The sequence below is a fragment of the Notolepis coatsorum genome, assembly GCF_963971535.1.
Source record: "Notolepis coatsorum genome assembly, chromosome: 4".
In the NCBI taxonomy this organism is placed as follows: Eukaryota; Metazoa; Chordata; class Actinopteri; order Aulopiformes; family Paralepididae; genus Notolepis; species Notolepis coatsorum.
In genome coordinates, this window is record NC_140168.1 from 121,666,378 (window position 1) to 121,678,990 (window position 12,613).

Sequence of the window (12,613 nt, forward strand, 5' to 3'; positions counted from 1 at the left end):
CTCCCTGAACTTCAGCAAAACAAAAAAGATGATTGTGGACTTTGGGGGTCAGGGACTACAGCCCCCTCAGCATCGACGGGGCACCGGTTGAGAGAGTGAACAGTTTTAAGTACCTCGGAGTCCACATATCCGAGGACTTGACATGGACCACACACATTGACAGTGTGATCAAGAAGGCACGACAACGCCTCTACTTCCTCAGGCGCCTAAGGAAGTTCAAAGTGAGTCAGAAGATCCTTAAGAACTTCTACTCATGTACAATAGAGAGCATCCTGAGATATCACCTCCTGGTTTGGGAATTGAACACTTTTGTTTTGAACACTTCTGTTTACACTTGTTATGTACTTTTGACTTCTATTTTTTACTTATATATTTTATTTTTATCTAGCAGGACAGGAAAAAACATTTCATATAAAAGTATTCTGTATTTTTGTATGACAACTAATAAAGAAACTTGAAACTTGAAATGTGAAACTTGAAACTTTGGTATAAGATATTGATGGCTATATTAATACCGGAACATTATTTAATTTAGGTGGTGATCGCTGTATCATTTATGTTTAATGGGTAATGGGGACTCGACTCGGACTCGACTCGGGGCTCTTCTTTGGTGACTCGGACTTGGACTCGAACACTGGGGACTCGAGACTCAACTCGGACTCGAGATTTAGTGACTTGACCACAACACTGCTCACAAGTAGACCCGAGAGGCTTATGTCCATGTACTGTGTTTGTCCATGTACTGTGTTTGTCCGTATGCTATAATGCCATGTATGTAAAGCGCTTTGAGATGCCTAATGTAAGGCGCTATATAAAATAAATGTATTATTATTATTATTATTATTATTATTATTATTAATACGTGCTGCACAACACTAAGAATCAGCTAGGAACCAGCTAAGAATCAACACTAGTACACCATTAACAATTAAATTATAATACTGAGACGCTGAGTGCTGAACTGTAAAACATCTGATTAATTAGTAGGATAGGCTACGTTTCTCTCTTGAGTATTGATGTGAATGACTAGATTTAGTGACATTGATTTCTTGACATATACTACTACTGCATGTTGTTCTGTGTGTAGCCTACTTCAGTGGTGTCAATTCTATTTCACCCTTTGTGTGTGTGTATGTCATGTGTGTTCATGTGAGCATGTGTGTGTTGTGTGTGTGTGTGCATTAGAGTTGTTCCGATACCGATACTGGTATCGGAAAAGCCGCCGATACTGGCTAAAATGCTGGTATCGGTATCGGCGAGTACCCTCTAATGCTGCGCTCCGATACCATATGACGTAATTTATCAACAACACTGGTCTGTTGAGTAAGCATTATAAAACAAACGTGTGCTTAATCGATTAAAGTGTCAATGCCATTTGTCATTTTAACAGCAGATACTTTCTTAAATGTCATCGTCCTGACAGAGCGGTGTTGACGGAGAGCTCATGGGTTCGCTTGGTGGCTGGTGTTATTAGCGTCAGCTAACCGAAAGCTAGCTTTAACATTACCTTGGCTAACGTTGGGGCTATTCATATAATCCAGCAATAATGGCTGCAGACCTGCAAGCAAAGTACAGCAAGTTGGCAAAGGAGTATTCCAAGTTAAATCACTGTCACCAGTAACGTTACAGTCTTCTATGGTCTTCCCATATACCGGTAGCTCATGCTAGCTAACGCTAACGTCGTCATTGCACAATTGCACGTCGCGTACACAATTAATGACATGTTGCGGACAGCCATATCGGCGACAATGTTTAGCTTTTAGTGCCAAATGATAAGAGTCTGAGGCGGAGTCTCAAAAGAGAATGTTGAATATTTATTGTGCAAAAATCACAACAGATACGACTGCTACTGAACGGAGCCTTGTAGACAGACTGAGTAGGGTATATCTGCAGAGCCAGTGGGTAGCGAGTGCAGCAACGTATAATGTCCGTGTGGATCATTGGAGTAGGGTATATCTGCAGTGCTGAAGCCCCATACTCATTGATTAATGATACTAATACAAATCTATACAATCACCTGTTGTTGAATAAATACCATTACTTTCTAGTTATGACTAAAAAACAGTATATATAAAACAGTATTTGTTAAAAAAAAAAAAAAAAATTATATTTATAAAAAAATTATATAATATCGTTTTTTTTTTTTTTATGTATGCACTGGTATCGGATAAGTATCGGTATCGGCCGATACCCAAAGCTTAGGTATCGGAATCGGATCGGAAAGGAAAAAATGGTATCGGAACATCTCTAGTGTGCATACATGCATATTTGTGTGTGTGTGTGTGCGTGTGTGTGTGTGTGTGTGTGTGTGTGTGTGTGTGTGTCACTAACAAGCTCTTTAAGCAGTCCTGTCATGTTATATCTTCTCTTCCTGAAGGCACTCACTGACCTTTCGCTAACGGCACAACTTCCACACTTCCTCTCCCTGTGTGTGTGTGTAGAGAGAGAGAGAGAGAGAGAGAGAGAGAGAGAGAGAGAGAGAGAGAGAGAGAGAGAGAGAGAGAGAGAGAGAGAGAGAGAGAGAGAGAGAGAGAGAGAGAGAGAGAGAGAGAGAGAGAGAGAGAGAGAGAGAGAGAGGGAACACATGTTCCTCTTGGTATTACCTGTTGTCTCTTTATCACAATACACAGATAATATCAACATGCAAGCTTGTGTGTGTGTGTGTGTTAGGGATGAGCTCAAGATATAGATATTTTATTATTATTCAGGGGAAAAAATATTTCTATGTTATAGGCACCACCATCTGTTCACCATAAAAAAACGACCTGTAGGACTGTCGTCAATAACTACCTGTAGGACTGTCGTCAATAACTACCTGTAGGACTGTTGTCAAAAACTACCTGTAGGACTGTCGTCAAAAACAACCTATAGGGGGCGGCTGGGTGGTGCAGCGGACTAAGCGCTTGTCACCAACGCAAGAGACACTGGTATCGAATCCGGCTGTCAGCATTGCCTCCGGCTTGGCCGGCCGTCATACTGGCGCGATTGGCGGGAGGGAAGCCGGTGGGTGGGTACGGGTCGTTGTAAACAGCGACTCCTACAGTTTGGTCGGGGCGCCTGCACAGCGAGGGAAGGATCTGGAGGGAGGTAGTGTGACCTTCCACACGTTACACTCTCCCAGTGAGAGTCCGCGCTGCCAGGTGAAAAGAAGCGGTGGGCTGGGTACACATGTGTCGGAGGAAGCATGCGATAGTCTCCGCCCTCCCAGACCGACGGTAGGGGGTAGAGTGCACAATGACCAGGAAGTGACTGGGAATTGGCATTCACACAGGGGCTGTTTGGTCCGGACTATCGGACCAGAATTCGATAGTCCGGTTTTTCGGGTTTGTGTGAATGCGCGTCGAACTCGGTCCGCGGACCAAACACACGAACTCTGGTCCGACCAAAAGCATAGGTCTCGGTTCGCTTCATCGGACCAAATATAGGAAGTGCTTATTATTACCACTGCTCGCAGCATTCACTGCAAAACAAGCACACTGCATCTATCTATCTATCTATCTATCTATCTATCTATCTATCTATCTATCTATCTATCTATCTATCTATCTATCTATCTATCTATCTATCTATCTATCTATCTATCTATCTATATATCTATCTATATATCTAACTGTGCATCTTGGGAAGAAGGAAGAAAAAACGCGGCTTATTATATTATTACCGAGGCGAACGGCATTCACTGCAAAACAAGCACACTGTACACATATGGGCAGAAGACCAAATAAAACAGCTACTTGTGGGCACTCATAAAAACAACGTGGTGTACAAGTTGTTTAGCGAGAGGATGGTGGTAATGGGCTTCAATAGAACAATGGATCAATGCCACGTCAAAACTCGCCTCCGCTGATCTGGAGGGCTCGCAGTCCACACACAGACACACACACTCGCGCACACACGGGCTCGCAGCCACACACACACATTTCCACTGTCCAATAGACGAGCGCCCTTTTCGACCGTGTGACATTGTTCAGAAAGTTCGGTGCGCCTCACAAGTTGCTATGTGAACGCAGACGAACCAAATGAAGAATGCAACAATGTTGCAACTTCACCACCAGAACCGCACCGAGTCCACCAGAACTATAATGTGAAAGCGACCTAACATTGGGATGGGAGAAAAACGGAAAAAGAAGGGGGAAAAAGATAATCATTTTTATTTTTTATTTTTTTTATAAAACTGTAGGACTACCCTGTCTCTTCATTTCGACCCACAGAATATGTGTAATCATATTTGGAAAGTTGTATTGTAAAAAATATATATATAATAATAATAATAATAATCTTTGGGGGGATACTAGGCCTGTGTCACCCCTGGGCCCCGTTCCATGTACCGGGATAACCGAGTTAGCCGGATAAAGTTATCCGGCTAACTCGGTTAGCCTGACTTTCCGATTTCATGTACCTGGATTTTCCAAATCACCATGACAACATATCCAAAAGTTTGAGCCTGGTCGAAAGCAGAGTTCAAGTTCAAGTTAGCCTGAACTATCGCCACGCCCCCGCAAAGAAGTGACAGCCCGTTTCCTGAAACTATTCCCACAGTCTACGATCTGCATTATACCATTCTGAATTACGTTTTTGTGCTCCATTCTTCCAGAGGGGGCTTTTGAAATGTAAAATAGACCCAAAATGCTGATATTAAATTCACTTTGTCCTAAATAATGCACGTTATATATACCGTGGCGACGGTGGCGCTCGCTCGTGCGATGTACACAACAATGTGGTTATTTTAATTGTAACTGGGATTAAGATGTCTGATGAGATGCGCTGTTTGACGGATTTGAGAAATTGAATGAGCCGTTGACGTCACATGAATGAATGAGGATAAAGGAATAAAACGTCATTCAAAATAAGGAATATTCTAAACACGGGTCTCTCGTTCATTAATGTATAAACAATGAATTTATCCCATCTGGCACAGTGGCCCAGCGGTAGTGCTCAAGACTCCCAATCTTGCGACCCGGGTTCTAATCCCGGAGTTTCCAATATGATTTTTTTGAATATAATATTAATGATTATACGCCAAAGTAGCCTGGTTTTAAGTTAAAATATTATAAATCTACATGCATTGAGGATGTCATTCTTTATATAGCTCTCAACGTGCACCAAATTGAATTATTCCTATATTGCAAAAAGAAGGACCCCGGTCTTGAACCCGGGTCATCCGTGTGGAAGTCAAAAGAACAACCCGTTACACCACAGAGTAGATAAGTAAAAGATTGACTATACATCAATCAATGGGCAAGAAAGCCGTCTCGTAATTCTGTATAACAGTTAACTAGTTATTTTCGCTAGCAAGATCTCATTTGATTATTCAATCCAGCAGGCAAGTTTCTAGAAATATAATCTGATTGATTGAGGTAATGATGGACTTAGAATTAGCCTATAGATAACGCATTTAACTTGTCGGCGAGGCGATTGAGCCTATTGCAATCTGTCAATAAAGTCTTAAATCAATTAATCAATCAATGCCGTTGAGAATCAGGGTCTCTGCCATCGATACGTGCTGGCTTTCCACCTAAAACGGGAGCGCGCATCTAGCCTGACTCTCAAGTCTGGCTTGAGTTAACGAGACTGAATCCAGGTTTGTGAAACAGGAAAATCCCGGCTTCGAACATCGGGTTAACTGAAGCTGGATAATGGACATGTTGATCGACTTAGTTGAACCACGTACATGGAACGGGGCCCTGGAGTCATCCAGCAATAACTCTCGACCTAGTTGTACTTGATACTCTGTTTGAGCTAAATAAACCTGTGTTAACTAAGTCTACATCTAAGTCTAAATGTGTAAATAATCATATTTGGAAAGTTGTGTCAAAAGAGAGAAAGAAAAAGGCGTTTCCTCTGGTTTCTCTCATATCTCGGCTGCTCCATGACAAGCCAGGTATCATTTAGAGAAAGCTTGTCTTAAGCTTGTTTTAAATCATCATTATGCACGTCAAATTGATTATTGATTATTAACACCACGTGCACGCATCTTTGGAGACATATTTCAGAACCCGAGATGCACAATGCGCTCCCCGCCTCTCGTAACCTACGCTACGCACTGAGAGCAGCCTCCACTGACGCCCATTCCATGAATATGATTTATAGATATAATTTATCTGTTCAAAAGTTGTCATGAGTTGTCAAATACAGAAAAATGTGAATCGCAATGCTTTTGTTCTCCAGAAACATATAAAATATTATAAAAAAGATTTCACCAGCAAATCACACACATGCGCACGTGTACACACGCACGCACGCACGCACACACACACACCTCTCCAATATGTCTACCCTCCCCTATTTATACACCTTTGTCTCTCACCCCTCTCCAGCCCTCCCCAACGCGTCTATTCGAAAGGCAACCGGTTTATGCGTTTAGCGAATCTGATTGGCGACTGACGTTTCTGGTCATGTGACATGTGCGCCCAATCGCGTGACGCGCCCATTTCTGCCTTGACCAGCAGCAAACTACCTAACGCCTAGTTTATCACTGGTTAAGCTTAGGCGACTCTTTCGAAGTTGGTTAAGGTTAGAGTTTGGAATCAGGGCTGGCGTTCTATCGCCCTGCTCTAAGACAAACTCTAACCTTAACCAACTTCGAAAGAGCGCCTAAGCTTAACCGGCGAAAGAACTTGCCGTCACACGATTGGTGCGACCAGAAACAGCAGTGGCCAATCAGAGCGCAAAACGCGAACGCGAAAGCATAAACCGGTTGCCTTTCGAATAGACGCCTCCCCAACCCATGTCAACCCCCTCCTTATAACTCCCCCTCCCCCCTCTTGGCTCCCCCTCCAACCCAATACCTGGCCCATCCGCGTCTATATTTATCACAGCCGAAGAGTGCAAGAGCGCTTCCGCATTTTGCCCTGATTGACCCCGGTAACGCCTTCCAAATGCCCATTTTCTTTTCCCCCGCTCAGACGCCCAAATGGAATACATGTATATTATCGCGACGCGATAACGTTATTTCCCTGTACATTGCAACGTTAACACAACGCAGCTGTCATCTGTACTTTACATATTATCCAAACGAGGACCACATAACGCCATAACACACCATAATGTTATTTCCCTGTACATTGTAACGTTAACACAACGCAGCTGTCAACTGTACTTTACATATTATGGAATACATGTATATTATCGCGACGCGATTCACTCGCAAAGCCATAACGTTATTCGGGCATTCATAAAATTGGCTGAATAACAGTAGCAGTGATCGCCTGCTGCGTCCATCGCGTGTATATATATACCGTATTAGTATTAATAGCATATAGCAATAGCAATATATAGCAATAGCAATAGCAATTAATGTGATTGACCAGCGTTAATGTGTGCTAATATGGCGTGTTAATATGTGATTGACCAGCGTTAATATGAACCAAAGGCTTTGGCATGTTAATATGTGATTGACCAGCGTTAATATGAACCAAAGGCTTTGGCATGTTAATATGTGATTGACCAGCGTTAATATGAACCAAAGGCTTTGGCTTTAATATGGCATATGGCGCGTTCTGGCATCTGTGATTAATGGGGGTCTGAACCGCGTCGAACCAAGCGGCGACCTCATGCGCATGCGCAGCGAGCACCTGGGCGAAGGAAAAGGAAATGCGCATTACCGTACTGGCGTATGGCGAAGGATGCGGAAGCGATCTTGCACTCTTCGGCTGTGATAAATATAGACGCGGCCCATCACACCCACAATCCCTTTCTCTCTACTATAAAGACCTAGGTTTTACTGGATTCTGGGGCTCTTTGGGGGGATACTAGGCCTGTGTCACCCCTGGAATAACTCTCGACCTATTTGTACTTGATACTCTGTTTGAGCTAAATAAACCTGTGTTAACTAAGTCTACATCTGACTGAGTACATCCTTACTCATGGTAAATTCCTCCACAATATCAACGGGTGCTTGTTGCTGATTTGCATCTTCATAGATCCTTGCATCCTTGCAATGAGGGTAAAGGTGTAGAAATGCTGCTAAGACATTCAGTAGTTCATTGAACAATTTGGGGGAAAAAGCATACATACAAATGTCTTCTTACCTTTAATTACCTCTTAACATGCAACGGCCCGTATACGAGCCCTCTTGAGGACGATTTTTGCCCACCGGCTCGGGTGTGCATTTTTTTTTATTATTATATATCGAATTAAAGCCCTATTTGTTGCCTGTCGATTGAAAAAAAAACCCGCACTCCACATTTTACTTCTCACTCATGTAACCGGGGTCTACCAGCTTCACTCTGGAGCCTCGGAGCCGCGGGGAATATGTGTTTTACTGTATACACGATGGATCAATCAAATGAGCGATTTTTTCGAATGGCGATCAGGAATTGGAATAATCCATTTGGATACCATCTGATCTCAGGTAAGGAATCTATGTTATCAGTATTAGGATAATCAGACCCGTTTTCACGGATATATAAGCTTTTATGTGATTATGGTGATAGGCTGTTTGACTCTGCTCGCGGTCAGGAAATAGGAGAATCGATTTTCAACTGGCGGCACGAGCGTGCATGCGTACACATATACTATCGATCATCTAGCGTTTATTTGAAAATGATTCATAAATAGGCAGAAAAATGACAACGTTCTAGAATATTTCAGTAAAAGGCGATTATCATAGAATGTGTTTTTTTTTCTTCGTGAAAACGAGTGATTTTCAAAATGCTATCAAACGGAAATGAAGCGATAAAAAAACAATCTGCTACGACAATGTTGACTGGAAAATGAGTCTTTGATAAGCGACGGGCAGATTAGACACATAGCCATAATTTAAAACATAGATTAGGCGATATTAACGTTAACATTGGAGTGGATGTGGGCATTCAAGGGGGTAAAAAGGAAAACACGGCTGGCTCTCAAAGTGTTAACAGTCAAATTCATAATATATTCTTTTGAAATTCAAATTACATTTGAATATTAAAATTTGTTCCAACAGCCCTAATAGATATACTGGGCGATTAACTTGCAGCGAATACATAATAAGAAATAAAAATTAAAATTGCTTGCTTGGAGTATTTGCTCCCACGCCGACATAATACGTCCGCTCAGCAGCCTCCCTCAGTCTGGTTCAGGGGTAGGGATGGGTATCGTTAGGATTTTATCGATACTACTACTCTTATCGATACTGCTTAACACTTTAAGTGCCGAAAACGTGTTTAGGCGTCTTTCCTAGCCATGCTAAAGTTGCCGAGGACGCCCTAACTCGTCTTTAATATCAATATTTCAAAAATCTGTGATCGAAATCATATTTTTCCTCCGCAGCCCTGAGACACAGTGCTGGCCTCCTCTCAACCCTCTAGCGGTTCAAGAGCGCCATCTGGTGGCCGATCGGCAGAAGCGCCAAACAGGAAGTCATGTGGATGAAGTGGTGATCACCCATATTACTTCCGGCCACTCTCTATAGCTCCCGCGACTCCATCTTGAAACACTCTGTAATAGATTGCTCGCCCTAACTCAATAAACAACGTTATTTGGACGTATATACTATTATACAACCTGGAAATGGACCGGGTATTTCGACATCCCATAATGGAAAACTGTCTACCCCACACTGATCGCCCAACGGCCCGCGGAGACTGGGGTGAGTTTTAGCGTGTAGTATTACTGTGTTCGACACTAACTGCTATGATGAACATTTGACCCACATTAGATGAATGGTATAACGTTGCCCACGGAATTATAAACGATCCCCCGCCCATCCGGTCATCATCAGATGATACGTAGAAACTTCTAGAAGCACGTCCATTTGAAATTTTTCATCTGGCACCGATCGCTATCAAACTGTATTTCATCATCAATATAATGCATTTGGAGCTATAAATCACGTTCTGGAGAAAGCTGCAGAAAGAGATGAAAACATACTTATACTTTAGATCATATTTTAGTATGAATATGTGAATGAAAAAGTTTAACGTTCATACACCCTGAACAATACATATAGGACATTGAATGGGCCCTAATAATGGCAATCTAGCAATAGAATTTAAAAAGTTATAGCCCTGCAAAGAAGGGGAACTTCTCCATAGACAAATAGAGCTGGCAAGGGATGGTATATCATGAATTTAACCTTCGGCAGTTAAAGTGTTAACGGTTCGGTACTTTATCGATACACTATTATTCTTTTATTGTATTTTATTTTTTTATTATTTTTTAAACAAACACATAAACAAACATGACAACACACGATAAGATACACAAGCATTAGTTGACAGTGCACATCCAATGAAATCACATTTTAGTTAATTGTCATATATAGGATATACCCTTAATACCTGTTATCTAAAAACCTACACACATATGCTCCAGCTCGTACCCCCCCCCCCCTTCCGGACCCCCCATTGGATAATCCATCCATTATCCCTCGCTCCTAACCAGACATTACCATTATATGCTAGCTTTTATTTTCTCCACCACTTCTAACCACAATGTCATTTTGGATTCATTGAGACCCAAAATTCTTGCTGTAGATATTTCTTGATAGATCACATCGAGATATGTAATAATCCAGACCTTTCGGCAAATTTTTTCCGGTTGGAACCATCGTGATGCTATCAGCTTTTTAGCCACTGTGATACCCGATAAAACCAATCTCTTTAGCTGTGGAGGTACTGCACACTCAAAAACATCATTCAGCAGTAGTACAGAGGGGTGTACAGGTATATTCCAAGTTAAGAGATTTGATAGTTGCTGGGTCACCTCTTTCAAGAATATCTTAACTGGTGGGCAGTCCCAGTACATGTGCATAAATGTCCCCTCGTCCCCATTTGTACATAAGGAGCATTTGGAGTCTTGTATAAGACCCATTTTGTTCAGTCTTATAGGAGTCAAGTATGTCCTGTGAATATAGTTAAGATTGATTTGTTGATGGTCCGGGTTCCTTGATGTGAATCGAATATTTGCCCAGGCTTCTTGCCAATCTAACTATTATTCTTTTATATAACTTTATATAAATATAAATAAATATTATTTATTGAGCAGCAACAGCAGCAGCAATGTTTTAAATGTGTCTGAATTATACACTTTTTATAATAAACAACAAATATAAGAATACATTTTTTTTTTAATTAAAACTATTTGTTTTACGGCAAAAGGTGAACAGAAGTTCAAACAAACAGTTGCATGGCAACAAATAAAATAATAATAATAAAATGTTTCGGGGGGGGGCATCCCTATTCAGGGGCAGAGCCTCCGCTCAGTCTGGTTCACGGGTAAGCCCCTCCACGAGCCAGAGCAAGCCCTGTTAGCTTAGTTCAATCAATACCTGAATAGAGATCATGTATCCTTGTTGGCTTTAGCGTAGCATGGTCTCATTAGTTAGTAAGGAAGAGTCACGCTGGTATGTGGCTAAATATACCAGCTCCTGGAGGCTAGGACAACACACACACACACACACACACACACACACACACACACACACACACACACACACACACACACACACACACACACACACACACACACACACACACACACACACACACACACACACACACACACACACACACACACACACACACACACACACATACATACACAAAAACATGTATACACACAAACACACACACGCGTGCATACATACACGGACCTACGCGAACACACAGGCATACACACAAGTGAGGTGACACGCGTGCACAGGCACAACAAAGGCCTAGAGAGGCGGGGGAACCACACACACACACACACACACATACACACACACACACACACACATACACACACACACACTAGCGTCAGAGCTTCAGTCTCACTGGACAGAGCTGCGTCATGGGAAGTGACTCACTCACTGACACATTAACTAACACACACACACACACACACACTCCCTCTCTCTCTCTCTCTCTCTCTCTCTCTGTCTCTCTCTCTCTCTCTCTCTCTCTCTCTCTCTCTCTCTCTCTCTCTCTCTCTCTCTCTCTCTCTCTCTCTCTCTCTCTCTCTCTCTCTCTCTCTCTCTCTCTCTCTCTCTCTCTCTCCCTCCTTCCTTCCTTCCTTTCCAAAGAAGGTAAGAGAAGAAGAAGGGGGAGGGCTGTCTCTCTATCTCTCACTTTTTTCTGTCTTTACCTCGGCTGTCTCATTAGGTCCAGAGATGTTGGACTGTGCCCTTGTGTTCTTATGTCCTTGTGTGTGTGTGTGTGTGTGTGTGTGTGTGTGTGTGTGTGTGTGTGTGTGTGTGTGTGTGTGTGTGTGTGTGTGTGTGTGTGTGTGTGTGTCTGTGTGTGTGACTGTGTGACTGTGTGTGTGTCTGTGTGTGTGGGGGGGGTCCATGTGTATGGGTGTCAGTGTGGGTGAATGTGTTTCTGTATTTGCGTATTTTGCGTGTTCCCATGTGTGCATACAGGTGTGAGTGTGTGTGTGTGCATGTGTGTGTGTGTGTGTGTGTGTGTGTGTGTGTGTGTGTGTGTGTGTGTGTGTGTGTGTGTGTGTGTGTGTGTGTGTGTGTGTGTGTGTGTGTGTGTGTGCGCTCGCGCGCTGGTGAAACCATTCTAACAGGTTACAGTAAAGAACATCTCCTCCAGGCTGTATTCATGTAGTCAGTTAGACGGGCTGGCTGATAGTTAACCGACATACACACCTCTCCAGGGAACTATTACATAAATGTCTGCTGTGTGTGTGTGTGTGTGTGTGT